The following is a 16,086-nucleotide window of genomic DNA, read 5'->3' on the forward strand; positions in this document are numbered from 1 at the left end:
TGCAGTGGCTTTTGCACCCTAATTAGACAACTATGCTTTCTGGCATTTTTTTTTCCCTTTGGTTTTTTTTCTGCGGCCATTTTCATTTAGAAAAACTTGAGATACTCGCTTGGAGCGTGCTGAGCATGCTCTGGTTGATGTTTTCTCTCTGACTTTTTTATAGAACAGAAAAGTAAACTCTCTCAACAGCTGAGTGAGAGCGGAGAGTTTCAGCTGGATGTGCCCGTCAAGCACTGACAAGACCACAGCAATGTAGTCACAATCGCGGGCCTTGAATTCTCTGTGAGAAAGAATTTCTCGCACTTCTTATGCGCTCCATTCAACGCTGTCGTGATTAACACAGGTTTTAAAGTGCACTTTGCTGATCTCCAGGGCACAGATAAAGAAAACAGCGGAGACAACAGAAGAAGTGTAAACAAGTCAATATCCAATCAGTGGACCTCGCTGGATGGCTCATTTGGTAGAGAGTAGGTACAGTGCTGTTGTGTTTGGCCTGCAAACAGACGTCTCTCACGGGAGGTGAATGGAGGCACACCAGGTTGCCGTCAGGTAAAAACAAAGAAGAAGAGGAAAAAATAATAAGTGAGTAAAGTGTTGTTGTAACTATTTCTGCCTTACAAGCGGCCGAGGTGCAGTGAACTGTTCATGGGATACATCAAATCAGTTTAAGAGGGGATCTCTTTGCAGACTGTATGGACAAGATGGACAATTACAGCGACTAAAACCTTTTCACTGGATGTATGAGCATGTCAGTAACCTATACTTAGAGTGTCTGAGAAGCTTTCTTAGACACATTGCAGTCAAATGTCAGACTATTGAACCTAACTAGCATCCACAGCAATCACTGGATGATTTTAGATAGGGACAAAAAAGTCTGAATCGGATTATTATGAGACAAGATCTGAAGTTATAAGGACTGCCCCCCCTAAATAATTTCACATCAGACTTACAAATGTTTATCCTAAGTGGACACTGAAGATACCGGCATCTGCTGAGAGTTGCAGTGTGGACATCACGTGTGAGTGTGTGTTCTGTTATGACTCCTGAGAAAACGGGGTGAGAGTTTGAGGCCAAAACAAAAAGGCATACCGAAGCCTTGACTTGTCTTGTTTAATAGAGGCCAACAATTACTGATATTAAAATGTTTTTGTTTTAGCATTTATTCCTGTATTGAATTCTTGTCAAATTGATAATAATAATAATAATGTTTAATAAAAACAATAATCAATCAATTTACGATTTGAACTGGAGTGGAACCAGTTTCGGAATACGTTGCTCATATACATGATACGAATGTAAAAATATGGCATCAGAGGTCGACATCCAAATAATAAATCACAAAAATATGAATAAACGAGTACTGTCCAACTATAGTCAGTGTCTCAGTGAGCAGGCCTTCTTCTTCTTCTGCTGCTGCTGCTTCCAGACAGATAAACAGCCTGTCTCTGGCCTCCTCCAGCACACACACACACACACACACACAGACACGGCCCCGCTCAACACAAACACATCTGAGTAGTTTCATGGAAGCAGCAGCAGTGAACGCCTGCTTCTGCCCTGCGTCCCTCTGCAGTGGAGTCGAGCAGACAGGTGGTTCTCTGTATTTGCATCCATCTTCCTCTCTATAGAGCAAACAGCCAGCCCCCCCCCCACCCGCTGACGAACAAACACGCTTTTCCTTTATTTACACCGCCCTCCGTGGCCGATAGAGCAGGCTGGCTCTTCTGTCTCACCCCCTCCACACTCACTCACTCAAACACACACACACACACACACACACACACACAGAAAATCCCTGTTGTGAAGCTGCACCCATACAGGATTTTCATTACAGACGACATCCATGGCAAATATTGGTTCTGGCCGAGATGTCTCATTTCCTTGGAAGAGTAAACGTCAGCCCCTGTCTCTGTCTATCTGTTTGTCCGTCCGTCTGCATGTTCGCTGCTAAATAGTGTTTTTGAACAAGCCTTTGCTATAATTGGGCACACACGCCACACTAACAAGAGCAACTGCAAAATAAATGGCAGAATATGAAATTGCGTGCTGAAGGAGGAGATAAATGGTGTTTTTGAATAGGCAGAGCCAGAGCAGAATGGAGACAAACAGAAGGGGCTTCAATTTTCTGATAACCAGCCGAGGTTACCATAGATACTCCATCCTGCACAAGAGCATGCGGTGATTGCCTGCCTCCCTCTACCTTCCTCTCTCTCTCTCATTCTCTTCGACTCCGTCTTTCTTCTTTCTTTCTTTTTACTCGACTCTGTTTTCCTGCTCCTGGTCCTATCTTTTTTCTCATTCTGTCTCTTTCTGTTCTGCTTTTCATCATGGAGGAGGGTTGGAGGAGGCTACAGCTCCTCTTGTCTCCTCTCCTCACTGCTGTGTTGCCATAGAAACAAGGCGATGGAGATGTATTTTATGTTTTTTTTGTTTCCAGAAGCAGACAGGGAGCGATGATGGAAGGAAGGAAGAAAGAAAGCAGGAAAAAAAAAAAGAAAGCATGATCTATGCACTGTATTTTCAGAAATGTTAAAAACACCAATGCAACAATACTGTGGCGCTGTAACTCTGTCTCACTGCTGGTTGGATTTTACCTCCAAAACGTCAACTTTTATAGACTTAAGATATGTTTCAGAGTTTTATCCTTCAGCTGATGTGAAAACACAAAATTTGTTTAAAAAAAAATTAAATAAATGAATTAATTAATTGAAAAAAGATCAGCTCTGTTTGTTTGCATGATTAAAAAAAAATTAAGACCGATTATGTTTGCTGTCTCACAACATTGCAAACAATTTCAAGCGTGAAGATGTTTTAATTGTGTTTTCCGACCTCCCAGGCAGCCATTGGCTCCCACTCATTTCATTACGGAGAGAAACTAAACAGCTTCTCAGATCAGAAATTGCTCCAGTTTTATCCCACTGTAAATGAATTTGGTCCCTTTCACAATAACAGTATGTCATAGGTCTATATATATCATTGGTTAATGATGGACTAATAGCTCATTTCTACATGTATATGAATGTTTTGATGAAGTTTTTCAATATCTAATGGCCTGATAACGACTGATACTTATTATCTGGTCAGACAAAACAAGAAACGTGATGAAAATTCTTACAAAAAATAATGCAGCCCTACATTAATGCTTTTTCCTTGAATGACTAAAGTTACAGTGCATTAACATGCAACAATAATAACTAACTAATAAATAAATAACTATTTCAAGGAATAAAGCCAACCTGATGGTGCAAATAAAGGCAGTTTATGGCCCCGCAAGTCGACTTTCATACCGTGCAGATATGAATGGAAATCAATGACAGGGCTGGATGGAGCGAAAACATTTCAAACTGTAAAGCCTCTAGCATACAACACTGAGTACACATACACTGCTGAACATAATGCTGAAAAGTTAATAGATAAGACTGTCAACAAATCCCACAATAAAACCAACAATGAATTAATCCCACTAACAAGTATTGTGTGTGTTTTCAAAGCCTGATTCTTCCTCTGTGCCACAGAGCTCCATTGTTGTTAAAAAAGTATTAAGAACACAACAATAAGCCACAATGTTCCCTCCCAACCATGGACACACACTGTAGTCCCACATTCACTGTCCTGCTGCCAGAAATACTCACCATGATACTCTATAATACCTGTGTATTAATCCGCCACGGAAAATAGTCCCAAAACAAATGCAGTATTTCTTCATTTGCTGAAAACTTCAGTGCCCAGCTGTCCTAGAAAAGTACTGAGCCTTTTTTAAAGGCACTATATATTTGTGACATTTGTGACAATTTGCTGTAGAAACAAACGGGTCTGCCACAGACAGGGTAGGGAAGCCAGAAGTCAAAATAAGAGACTTTTCAAAAGGACTTCCTTCTCTGATAACCTACAGGTGCGCTGCAGCTTTGGAAGACCAGAAACATCAGCACGTGTAAACGCTGAGTCACTGCCTATCAGCTTCCTGATACGGTATGTTCACCGAGCACTGCGGGCAGGGAAAACTTTCTAATTGCGCCTTTGATGACTCAAAGCCGGAAACAGCGAGAGAGGAAGACAGAGAGAGGAGAAAGAGAAAGTGAGGTAGGGTGACAGCGGAAGACTGAGGAGTGGAACAGCTGACTGAATCGTCTGAGTTTGAAGGAGACACCTATCAGGTGTTCAGCTCCTGCTGCCTGGGTCAGTGCCCTGAAAAGGTCGAGAGACCACTTTAAAGGCCAGTCCACTACATACAATCTGAACCTGGAACAATGGACACAGTAGTGTTAACAATATTGAGGCTCTACTGTGTAACAAGGTGTATTATTTCTTGGTCATTGTAGGAGGGGTTTAGACAGGACACCAAACCTAATCTGAATCTGAAAAGGTCCTCCTTTCCTTCCATCCCTCCTTTTCTCCTTCGCTCCATATTCTTTACTGTCTTGGATGGCTGTAATTGTTTTCATTTCATGAGTCTGTGTGTGTCATCACGGCAAACCGTGGTCCTGGAATCACCTTCTGGAGCAGTAACTACCGCTGAGGGAGTTTTGGGTACTTGGGCCAGGTGTTTATATGTCTGTCTGTGGACAGACGTTTGGAGATGTTTGTGGTTCAGGCAAGTATGTTTTTTCCACATCATGCACTTCACCTTCATTACAAAAGTTCTGATCAGTCAGGAGGCAACATGGATTTAACTATTAATATCTCTTTACAGCCTGTGCGGGCTTAAATTCTAAGTCTAATTCTAGATCAGTGAATACAATGGAATGGTGGCATTAGATTGTGCCACAGGACACCAAATTTGGGCTTTTCCAGCATAGTTTTTACTCCATATTGTGTACAGCCCTGCGTGTGTGGTGCATGGTGGAACACATGAGAAGTGAGTCTAGCAGAACAGGTGAACTGTGATGTGTTCAGCAGGCCGAACCATCCTCACATGGCCGCTATGTCAGTTTTAACATATATGTGTTTTGCTGAAATATTCCCTCGTTTGACAAAAGGAATGTACAACAATAAACACGGTTATTAAGAATGTGGAGTGTGTCTTTATCATCGGTGAGGTCAGACTGAAGGCCGAGTTTGAAGATGGTGGCGCTTCGACCAATGACTACTGAGTACTCGTGGGTCTGGATGGCGTCACAGCTAGTGTGATCCCATCACAAGACTGTCTCTAGTTTGTTCCTTCCCTCTTCTTCTTTTAGTCTCCTACCGCTTCTTTCCCCCTCTCTCGCTCCTTCTTGCCATTGTCGTCTTCTCATCTTTAACTCGCATCTCCCATCTTTTCCTGCTATCCTCCTCTCTCTCTCTACCTCCACCCTGCTCTTCTCTCTCGATTCTGTCTCCCCTATGGTCCCTCTGTTCCTTCTCCCTTCTAACCCTAACTCCACATTATCCTTCTTTCCATCATTTACTAATCTGCTTGTACTCCACTCCTCTTCCACCTACTTCTTTTACTGCTCTTCTCCCACTTTTTTCGTCCATTTCTTTTGACCTTTCTGTTCTTTTACTTGGAAACTGGCTCTTTCCTAATCTCCTCCCTTTCTCCCTATTTCCTCTTTTCATCTCATGCTTACGTTGTTCAATCTTTGCTGTTTATTTTAATCATAAAAATTACTAATCATATTCCAAAAAAAAAAAAAAAAAAAAAAAAATGAAAAAAGAGCTCTGCTTGTGATAAAGCAGCAGAGGCACAAAACACAGCATACAGGTATGTATTAGCAGCTATAACAAAGCAGGGTGGTACATATGTAACCATATCTACCAAGACAAAACATAATGGACACTGAATGAAGTTTGGTTTGCAGGAAACCGCCGTGGTCTTTAGCAGCCGCGCTCCGTTTGCATCACACGGATTGGCAGCCACAACACTCCCGTTGAAGACCGATAGCGAGTGGATAAGAGGGCCTTTGAGTGCACATTTCCTCCTGTTCCCATCATCGAGCAAACATTATCATTTGACATCCTGCATTCAATCAGATTTTATATTTACCAGCAACGACGCAACACAAAAGGACATTCAGCAGTGACCCAGATTTGAAGGGTGACCGAGGTGATGTGACAGCTCCGTTTGTTCAAAAGACCTTCACTGTGGCCAACAGATTGATCACACGCTAACATAAACATGTCAGATGCTCTGTTTAGGGACTTAGTCACACCACCGGACTACTGGACGCATGTGTGACGTCACCGGCCGTTACAGAGTCACTTCCCTGAACGATAAGCTGCTCTACTTCTCCATTTGCGAAGGAACAACCAAACTGCTGCTTGTAAACTCAGGGGACAAAAACACACTGCTGACCTGTGGTACATCCCCAACAAGTCATGCGGGCTTTCAGGAGAGGATACAGAGCACTTCCGTTGAGGTTGAGGAGGCTGTGCTTTGACCCTGCCTCTTTCTGTGGAAACGCAGAAGCATCTCAAGAGAAAAATTAAAGCGTTGGCTCCCAGAAATGAAGAAATTAATGACAGCTTCGACAAATTAAGACCATGTCCGTCAGTCAGCAGTGCAGAATTGTTCCAGCGCCTTTTTCAAGTAAAGATCTGCTGTTTTTTGCTTCTAAAATGCAGGAATTTGCTGTTTTTTCATGGCTGGATTAACTCACCAGAGGGCCGCAGGGTAAAACTTGAATGCAGGGCCCCTTGAATTTGGTTAAATGCAATTTATCACGCAAAATGTACTCTGTAAATTTGGACGTAATGCTGGTCTACAAGACAGGTGAAAACCAGGACCTATCCTAAAGGTACCCACCAGACTACTAGAAGTGCAACAGAGCAGCAGTTTTAATAGTGGGTCTCCATTTCGTTTCATATTTTCTGCACATGAACATGACGATGATAAACCCTAAGATCTGCTAATCAACAGTTGGTGGTGACAATGTGGAAAAAAATACAGCGTTGCCCCAACAAAGGAGAAGAAGAAAAAGATAACTAGCAAATGAACACATGCTTTTTGAAGTAAATGTAAACATAACTGTTGATTTACCAAAGGTTGATAACCACAGTTGATCTCCATTGGTAGAAATCACCCAAAAACAGCAATCAATCAAATTAACACACATTACATGAATCATATGGGGCCTTGGGGTCCCTTGGGGTCCGGGGCCCCCAGGAGAGCTGCTCACGTTGCTCGGTTGCTTAACCTACTACATCCAAAAGTAAACTACATAAGCTATGTAATTCAGGGTGATTAGAAACACACACAATCCAAAGGTCATTAGGAGTTGTGATGTGACGTCTGTTCCGCACAACGTGATTGGCTGATGGCTTCATTCGTGGTGCGAAAGCTCAGAAAAATTGACCTCAGTCCAAACAAAAGTTACGGTGCTTTGTCCCCATGTCATATAAACGTTCTTTAGGCTCTGATAACTGGTGATGGGCATTTGTCATTATTTTTTAAAGATGAAATGATTATTTGATCAATTACATACTTTTACTTAAAAATGCTGAATGATGAAAATAATTATTCTGCAGTCCTGCTCAGTACATCATCCAAACACAATGCAATGCTGCACACATAACCAGTCCAACAGTAACTTACATTAAAAAGAAGCTGGTTGCTTTAGTATGTTTTCTTTGCTGTCTTCACTGAGACAAAGTGGAATGAATACATGCCCTCAAAAGCTTCATCAGCTGACTATTATGAGCCTGCGATGAAGAAATTAAAAAGAATTCTTGGAATGTGGACAAAGAAGTTAAAAGTTAGCAGCTGCACAGAATGACATCAGTATGCACTAAACATACAACAACTCACCACAACAACAGAACAGAGACAACAACCAGCCCCCAAAAGGCCCCTGTGATTAAAAAAAGGAAAAAAGAACTGCACCAACAGCAGCAACAACAGCCAAAGAGCCACCGCTACAACAACGAACAAAAATCACATCAACGACAAGAAATGAGCCCAGTGACAACAAAACCAACAATACAATAATAATGGGTGTAGCAGCAACATGGGTTCCTGGAAGCTCAGCCCACCACTTGCACAGCGAAAGAGCTGGAAAACTGAAAGTAGCTCCACGCTTCGATCCAAATATAACATGAGCCCAAACAAAACCGTAAATCAGACTGTGAAGAACCTTGCATGTGCGGTTCTGATTATCAAGGAATGTTACAGCGGGAAAAAAAAGGCTACAAATTGCGCTGCTGTGAGCTGTGGTTATCACTCCCCGTAGTGCAGGTCAGCATTCAGCCCTGTGACACATGGCAGACATGTGCACAGACAAAATATAAAAAATATCTTTCAACTGTTCAATAAAAATGTCTCAAAAGAGCAGGACAGAAGAAAGGGAGAAAACTGTAACGGAGGCTCAAACAAGGCTGAGTGCAAAGAGGGCTCGCAGTCCCAGATGGAAGACAAAAGAAGCCGTCAGCGCAGAGCAGAGATACTGAGGACTAACTCCTGTTCTGCACCGGCCTGCTTGTGAACGTCCCTTCGTTCAAGCAGACTGATCATGGTAATTTTGCATTTTAGCAGTTCAGTCCTAGTTTGACTGGCGAGTCCAGAAACTCACATTTACATCCCTTCTTCACATTTTAAAATAACAAAAATGGAACAGAGGAATACTTCAATGCATCGAATGCATCTTAATGTTGTTTTAGGAGCGGGGCTAACAGAAAGAGAAACTTTAAGAAAGTCATTTAGCCAGGCTGACATCTAAAGGGAGGCTGTTCCAAGTTAAGGCCACGGTTTCACATCTCATTGCGGTCTGGCAAGGCCACAGATGAACGAGTTCAAGACGTCATTTGAAGTAGGCTGGACAATACATAAATGACAGTTCTGTTTTTCAATCGGACATCAACATGAATGCTTTCCAACACGGGATTAAACATGCTTTCCAATTCCCAAGCAGAGAAAAGCTTCTTGAAGCTCCAAACTAAAGTCACTCTCTGAACACAACTGAGGCCATAAATACAGCAGAAGCCAAGCAGCTGGTAGTGTTTAATTATCAGCTCTTTATTCGAAACAGGCTAATATTAGAGAACCTTTTGACCTTAATGCCAATTTTCCTTGTTTTTTTTAAAGATATACTTAATCAAGTTTTAATAAGCTGTTGCTGCTGTTTGATGTTAATGCAATTGTCATTTGTCTGCAGACTCTACAAATTCAGATAAAATGTACACATAACAGTGTAATCACATCAGACTCACCACAGTTGCTAGAGTTTCTGTTTTTAACATAAATGCAGCTTTAATTCACTACTTAATAGTAGTCAGTTCTACTTTTTTTTCCAATTTGTTAAGCTGGTGTCAATAAAGCTCTACATATTGAACATTAAAAGCCTCCAGGCTTAAAACTGTCTGCTTTAAAGACGTTCAGTGTCGCCTCCATCTCCGACTGGTCCGACGCGTTGAGCTGAACCTTTGAACTGTGAACAGGATCACTGCTAATGACGAATGTGAAACCTCCACCAAACGTAATGACAGGCTGTTTTAAACGGTAGCAAATGAGAAGAAACCAGCGTTGATTTCATGTCAGAATCTAGTTCTCGTTCCCACAGGACGCCACATGCTGAAGATTATTTAACCTCTTCCTGACGGCCTTGCTTCACATCACTCTCTAATTAATTATTCAACTCTTCCTCCACTCTCCTTTCTCTGACTATTTTTCTTTTAAAATTGTCTCTTATCCGCAGATGTCGCACAAAATCCTTCTGCCTTTGACAACGGCCTGTTGGATGAACAAGGTCGTCCGAGAAAGCTTTAAACAAGACTTGACCTCTGACCCCTGTCTGAATGCCAAATGCTTGTTTCATGATCTTTCTCGGTTTCTGTCTGTATACGTGCTTGTCCTCACCTCTGACGCTTTTCTTTCTGTTCTGATGACTGTGGTCCAAACAAAAGTAAGACGCAAAATTGCTTACAATGGAAAATATTTCTCTCATCATCCACTTAATCTGATGTTGGCTCTCATGCAGGAGAGTCCACAGCTAAAGCTACTGCTGAGGATGAAAAACTGAAATTTAATACATCGCAATGCACAGCTAATTCTGAGCCTTGTTTAGCTCTCAATAGAATTTATTTACTTTCATTAATTTAGTTGATTTAGTTTAGCCAAAAATAACAAGTTGTGGTTTTAAGGGGAGTTACGTGCCGGCCAAGAAAGAGTTCAGCACATAACTCCACAAAACCACAACTTGCCATTTTGCTCTCTTCAGATTTTGTACATCTTAAACAAAAGAGATATAACGTGCTGATTAGCGAGGACAGAGGTATGCCATTATCCCTGAGGGTGGCGTCTACAGGCAGCCATCGCGAGCATCATGCCGAATCTTATAGCTCACTATATGTAATATGCAAATAAAATATAAGATGTAATTTGTGCCAGTGTGTGAAGCAGCTGTGCAGAAATCAATAAATCATGCAAAGTAGAAGGCAAAGCGCCGCCGTATGACATCAGTGAAACTTAAAATGCAAAGATGGGTATGCGAGATGGAAATCAGAAGTAAGGTGTGAAGACTTCCACACGCACGAGATGGAGTTTTGTAGCGCCCAGCTGTAGAGGAGTGCTGTGTGTCACTTCCCGCTGCCCTTGCTGAATATGTCTTTTTCATTGTGGTTAAAAACAACCCAGAGTTTCCCTGAAAGACATGACTAAAAACAGTCACAAACAGAGAATGACCGCTGCAGGGCTGCAGTCTCCATTCCCTGTCGAGAGTTTGCTCCACGCATAATCTCTTGTTTGGTTTCTGTCGTCTTTCACCTTATCCATCACTCACAGACACACATAACAAGGCAGGATTAGAGGAACAAGTCCAGTTCCAATCCATTTTAAAGATCATAAATCAATACGGCCAAGAGGGCTATCATTCCCGGCCGTGACTCAAATCTTTGCCTAATGGCTGCAATGTTCAAACAAAACTGGGAGGATCCAGTATTTGAATATGAACATGTACTGCAGCCTGTCCTGGAGGCCTGCCCAGAGTCTTTCAGAGCCCTGTGTGTGTGCGTGCATGTGTGTGCGTGCGTGTGTGTGTGTGTATGTGAGCGAGCAGGCTCATAGATTGTAGTCACTGCTTGTCGTTTCTCTTCCCTTTATTTTGCATTAAAACAATAGCAGCTTCTGCTTTGAGGAGCAGCGTGATGTGCTGTGTGATCAGCTGATCTGGATCTATACTTTATCCACAACATCCTCCTGTTCTGCTTCAGCACACAACACACTCACACACACACCCACACACTCTCTCTCTCTCTCTTTCGTATACATGTCCTGTTCTACACCCGCAGACTCCACAGAGTGAACTCTAGTTTAACTTTAATGGATAATCCGCTTTACATTCAGTTTAGTCTTGATTTCAGATGTGTGCATATACAATTAAGTTTGTCCTTTAGCACATGTGCATCAAAACAAAGGGTGTTTTTAGATCTGCAAAGACATATTGTGGACAGATTATGAGGAACTTTTGTGCCTTGAGCAGTTTCCTCTACCTTTTTACAGCCTGTAACCAATCAAATTGTCCTGTTTCAGGCCCACTTTAGATGGTTGAGATTAGGATTAGGGCCATGCTTGGGGTTGAGGCTAAAAGAGAACCAGGTTGGATGGTGTGTTATCCATCCACCTTAGGAAGCTGAGTTGTGTATGCTTGGGTGGGGGATTTATGACAGCTGGGCTGTGACTCACTCATGGATTCAAAAATGGCAGACCCTCGTTAGCACTGAGTACATAAAGCAAAACTGTCTGCAAAAAGAACAATCTTCCTCCTACAAATGAAACATTACACAGTCTCGCTTTCCGTCACTTTTAGATACTCAGGTCTGATTAGGCAGTTTGGATGCTGCCACTATGGGCACATCCCCCTCTGGTGTTTACCTTACATACAGAACAGCTTGTAGCTTTGCAGTATGTGTTGTTGAAGACCACTATGATCCGTTTTAGCTTCATTATGTTCAAAGTTTCTCCACACAGTGGAGTGCAGACGAAGACAACTTTGTGTCGTCTCCTGTGGGAAAAAAGTGCTTTTGCTTGTTGCTTTCATTCGTTGTAAAATTGAAACTTCTTCACCTCCCACGCGTCACACCAATGGGCACCTTTTGAGATTTGGTAGGCGTCGCCAGCATGTGCGCTGAGCGTCACAATACAATGACTTGGATCCTGAGTCCGTATGTGTAACAGGGCGTAAGACTTCTGTGTTACAACAGTTGTTATTTAGTCTAAGTTTAACATGTTCACCCAGTGAACACTACACCCTTTTTTCACCTGGGCGTACACTGACACCAATGTGATTCATGTATGTTTCAGTAGCTAAGGTGCACTGGGTTTACCAAGACAATGAATCAGAATTTGTGAGATAGGCTACACAGCATTGTGGTGAGTGAAGACACTAAATTTGTGCATAATGACGTATAGGATTTGGTTCTGAAACTGGACAACAGTGATTTCTTCAGAAATTTTCTCGCTAAAAAATGCAGCTAAGAAGCAGTGTGGTATGTTTTTTAGGCTGTGTAATAGCTTAGGCCAAACTCACATTCGTTTAAATAACCCTTTTTTGCCGATCTGCCACCTACAAAGCAGCATCAAACCAAACCCGAGCAGAAGAAAATATTCTTCTCTGACTAGTGGCTCCAAGATGTGCCGTGTCTGGAAGCTAACGATGAGCGCACTGACATGACATGTGGTGCAAGATGCTGCTAGTGTCCATCCAGCAGGCAAAACAGGTGTGAACAGAATTTTAATCATCCATTATTTGATAGACATGAAAAGAGTAAGGAGCCCACAAATGTGGCGCAAGCTATTACTAAGAACCAAACACCAGCTCTGGTACTCACCTGAGTACCTGACTAAAAATGTTATGTGCAGCGTCTGTGCAGGAGAGGGAGAGAAAGGCAAGAGGAAGTGACAAGAATTGATGAGTGAATACAAGCAGATTTTCTGTTAAACAGAGAACCTCAGAGCAACAGAGTGGTGAGTGTGACGTGGTTAGGTTGTAGTACAGTACAGTATATTCTATATTTGATTATTCTTTGCTAATTAAACACCCACAAGATCTTCAGCGAAAGCAAAACTGATAATGAGGATCAGACTACTCCTAACTATAAAAAGCACGATCATTAAAATAGATTGGTGATGCGGCTTCTTACGCAGTCACTGGACACTTCAGATTCCGTACGTGACTGAGAGACAATCGAGTCCCCCTGATTGATTTCTAAAAGGATCCTTACTCTCGCCCCGCTCCAAATAACGAGGCCCCCTGTTCTCGCGGCACAACCAGATTCCTTTCATCTCAGGCCTTTTGTGAGCGAAGCGCAACACAGGAAGCGCTTGCTTGCACTAGCGCCCTTCTTACGCAAATGTGATGTAGGTTAGGTGTCTGACTACAGTCGTGGCAGGCAGGTCTGTCAAAGGAAAGTGAGTCACAACTCTCTCCTGTTGTCCAGTGAGACCTCGCTCTCTGTGCATGCAGAAAAATTTATGAAGAATACAGCTGCTTCCAATATTATGTTAATTCCTCCTCAAATTACTAAAAAATAAAAGAAATTAACAACTTCGTTTAACACTGACGCCGGCATTGCTTTAACTTGAACGCATTCATGTGATTTTTGTTACTAAGACTATTGAAACCCTCTTGGCAGCCAGGCTCACTTTCACAAAGCTCTTTTCTCACAATCATCTCAATTATTTGCTGTGCGTGGGGATGTTGTTGGAGACGCAGAGTCAACGCTCTTTGCCTCCTTGTTGGAAGTAGTCTCTCCGTAAGAGAGCAGAGCAAACGGGTCAGCATTGTTCTTCAGCCCACATAACCGCTCTGTTCGACATCGAGCGCAACAACTCCACTCAGGAAATGCACATTCATGCTTCGCCCTGAATAAAGCCCTCTTCCTCATATTTCAGCTTTTTACAGAGCGAGGAATATGTGACATCGCCGACAAGCCAACTCGCAGACACATGACCGCTGTATGCGGGGTGTCGCCGTCCACACACACACAGGCGCACAAGTCGGGAGTTTCTGGACAAATCACCCACATGACTCCGTTCAAAACAAAAGAATTGGCGTTCGCGTCACGATTTCTGCCACTGGGGTCTATACAGATTCAGTTTCCTGCCATACAAAGCAGACTATGGTTCGCAGGACAGCGTATGATAAATTACACCATTCTGAGTAATGTTCATATTTTCTGCTATGCTAAGAAAATACGTGGCACATAAGGCATTCAATTGATGGCTTAAAAGCGCATTGTTACTGTACAGGACAACAACATTTCTATTAGCGTGTGGGGGTTTTACAGGATCGTTTATGACAGCCAGCCCCTGACAGCTTGGCTCTTTGAAGCAAGAACAATAAAGCATCTACTATGAGCATGTGAGATCCTTGGAAAGACACAGCTTGAAAGGGACTGTATAATAGCATGAGGCAACAAAAGTTCAGTTTACAGAGTGCCTTTGACACAAGACTTCTCATATACAAAGTTATCATTTTACTACAAAATATCCTTATATATATATATATATGTTGAGAGGTGTTTCTATTATTCTGCCCCATCATGTGTGCGAATGGGGGGGTCAAAAAAATAGAAACACCTCTCGAAACAATAACGCCTCTATTACAGTGTGAGCAAAACGTGAAGCTAGAAGTGGTGAGCAGTTGTGTTGGATTGCATCTGACTGTACAGGAGAACCAAATGAAGTGCATGCTGAATGCATTGCGCAACTTTTTCTGCTGATTGAACACAAAGGTGATCCAGCTTGCATCCAGAAAGCTTTTACATTAGCTGCCTGTAACACTTGGTGTCTGGTAGCCATGTCACGTTAGTTTTGGAGTAAATGCTGTAGAGGTGGTAGAAGAATAAGCTTCAACAGTAGAAATTACCAGAAAAAAATATACTCTTTATCGTTTGAGCGACAAGAGATCCCTGGGAAGCGGCATTGGAGGAATGCCAGAGCAATGAGCGTTTAAGGCCAACAAATGCGAGACACTTTCCACGAATTCTGACTCAAGAGATGTAGAAATATGTTTTGCCTAATTCCAGCTCCCACAGAGATGATTTCCTGGCTGTCGCTGAGGGCTGCTGTTGACTGGCCAAAGTTCGAAGGCTGCCCTCGTTTCCTACTGCAACCACAATCAATAAAGTCTCACTGATAGGCAGCGGAGCTCACAGAGCACACACCACTTAAAACCACATGTAGGAAATGTGACCGGAGCAAAACAAAAAGGCCCCAACAGCAAGTATTTATGTCACTGGACGTTAATTGGCAACTTTGAATTCTTACAAATATAATAAAATGCAACGCACTGCACTACCTGTCAAAACAGCGTTTGCTGAGGTGTTGGCTCGGCTCTTGCTGACGCTCAGGCAAGAGTCTAACTTGGGCTGTAACACACAAGTAAAACAGATGAGATAAGAAATGGCAGAGTGGGCAGTAATTGTCTAAAGCCTTGTCTCTGCCAGATGTGACTCGGCTGCACGTTGCCATCAGAAAAGATGCGAGCGATGCAGGCGCCGACTGAGTGCAGCGCAACGTTATAGGTTTCATTCTGCCAGAGTCCTTACAAAAGTGAAACTTGTTAAACACACGGTAGATGTATGGTCCCTTAGGCAGCTTCCTTTTGTGCTTTTCAAGCATCACTGCCACAGTCGCTGATTTGTTCAACAACCAGCATGTTGCACACAAAGTCGCATTCTGGAGCCATGCCTTCTACCCAACCCTGTAGCTGTGTAGTTTTGGTCCAGGTCCTTATCACACAGTCAGTGTGTGTCCTCTCCACGGAAAGTTCTAAACTTTATGAGGCATAAAAGTTGCATCACAATGACACAACAGCATATACTTGGACGATTTATTGTGCCATCTTGCCTTAAGCTGACTATAATTTGTATTTCTATTTTAACAATGTATCAAATGACAAAATGAAAGGGGTCACTTGAAGTTATACGCCCATAGAGAATTATCACCTGAATCTGCAGGTCATTGTTTAGCTGCCTGGACCACAACTTTACTGTTTTGGTTCACTCTCACTGTCAGTGTACACTACCTGCCCAGCACCAACAGCTGACAGCAGACAGTCTGGTTAACACAGTGGAGCAGTTAGACGCTACAGAGCCAGATATTTCCCTCAGGAGTTGGTAGGGACCAAAAACAGAGATAAAAGGGAGTGGATATTAGGCTTACATCATCAGGTG

At 42.6% G+C, this 16,086-nt stretch overlaps 1 protein-coding gene across 1 annotated transcript in view; it reads right to left on the minus strand.

Annotated features, from left to right (window-relative positions):
* Positions 1-16,086, minus strand: part of LOC121607953 (c-Maf inducing protein) — a 43,326-nt gene that overhangs the window by 23,986 nt on the left and 3,254 nt on the right. The window lies entirely within an intron of this gene.

This window comes from Chelmon rostratus, chromosome 6 (assembly GCF_017976325.1).
Source record: "Chelmon rostratus isolate fCheRos1 chromosome 6, fCheRos1.pri, whole genome shotgun sequence".
In the NCBI taxonomy this organism is placed as follows: domain Eukaryota; kingdom Metazoa; phylum Chordata; class Actinopteri; order Chaetodontiformes; family Chaetodontidae; genus Chelmon; species Chelmon rostratus.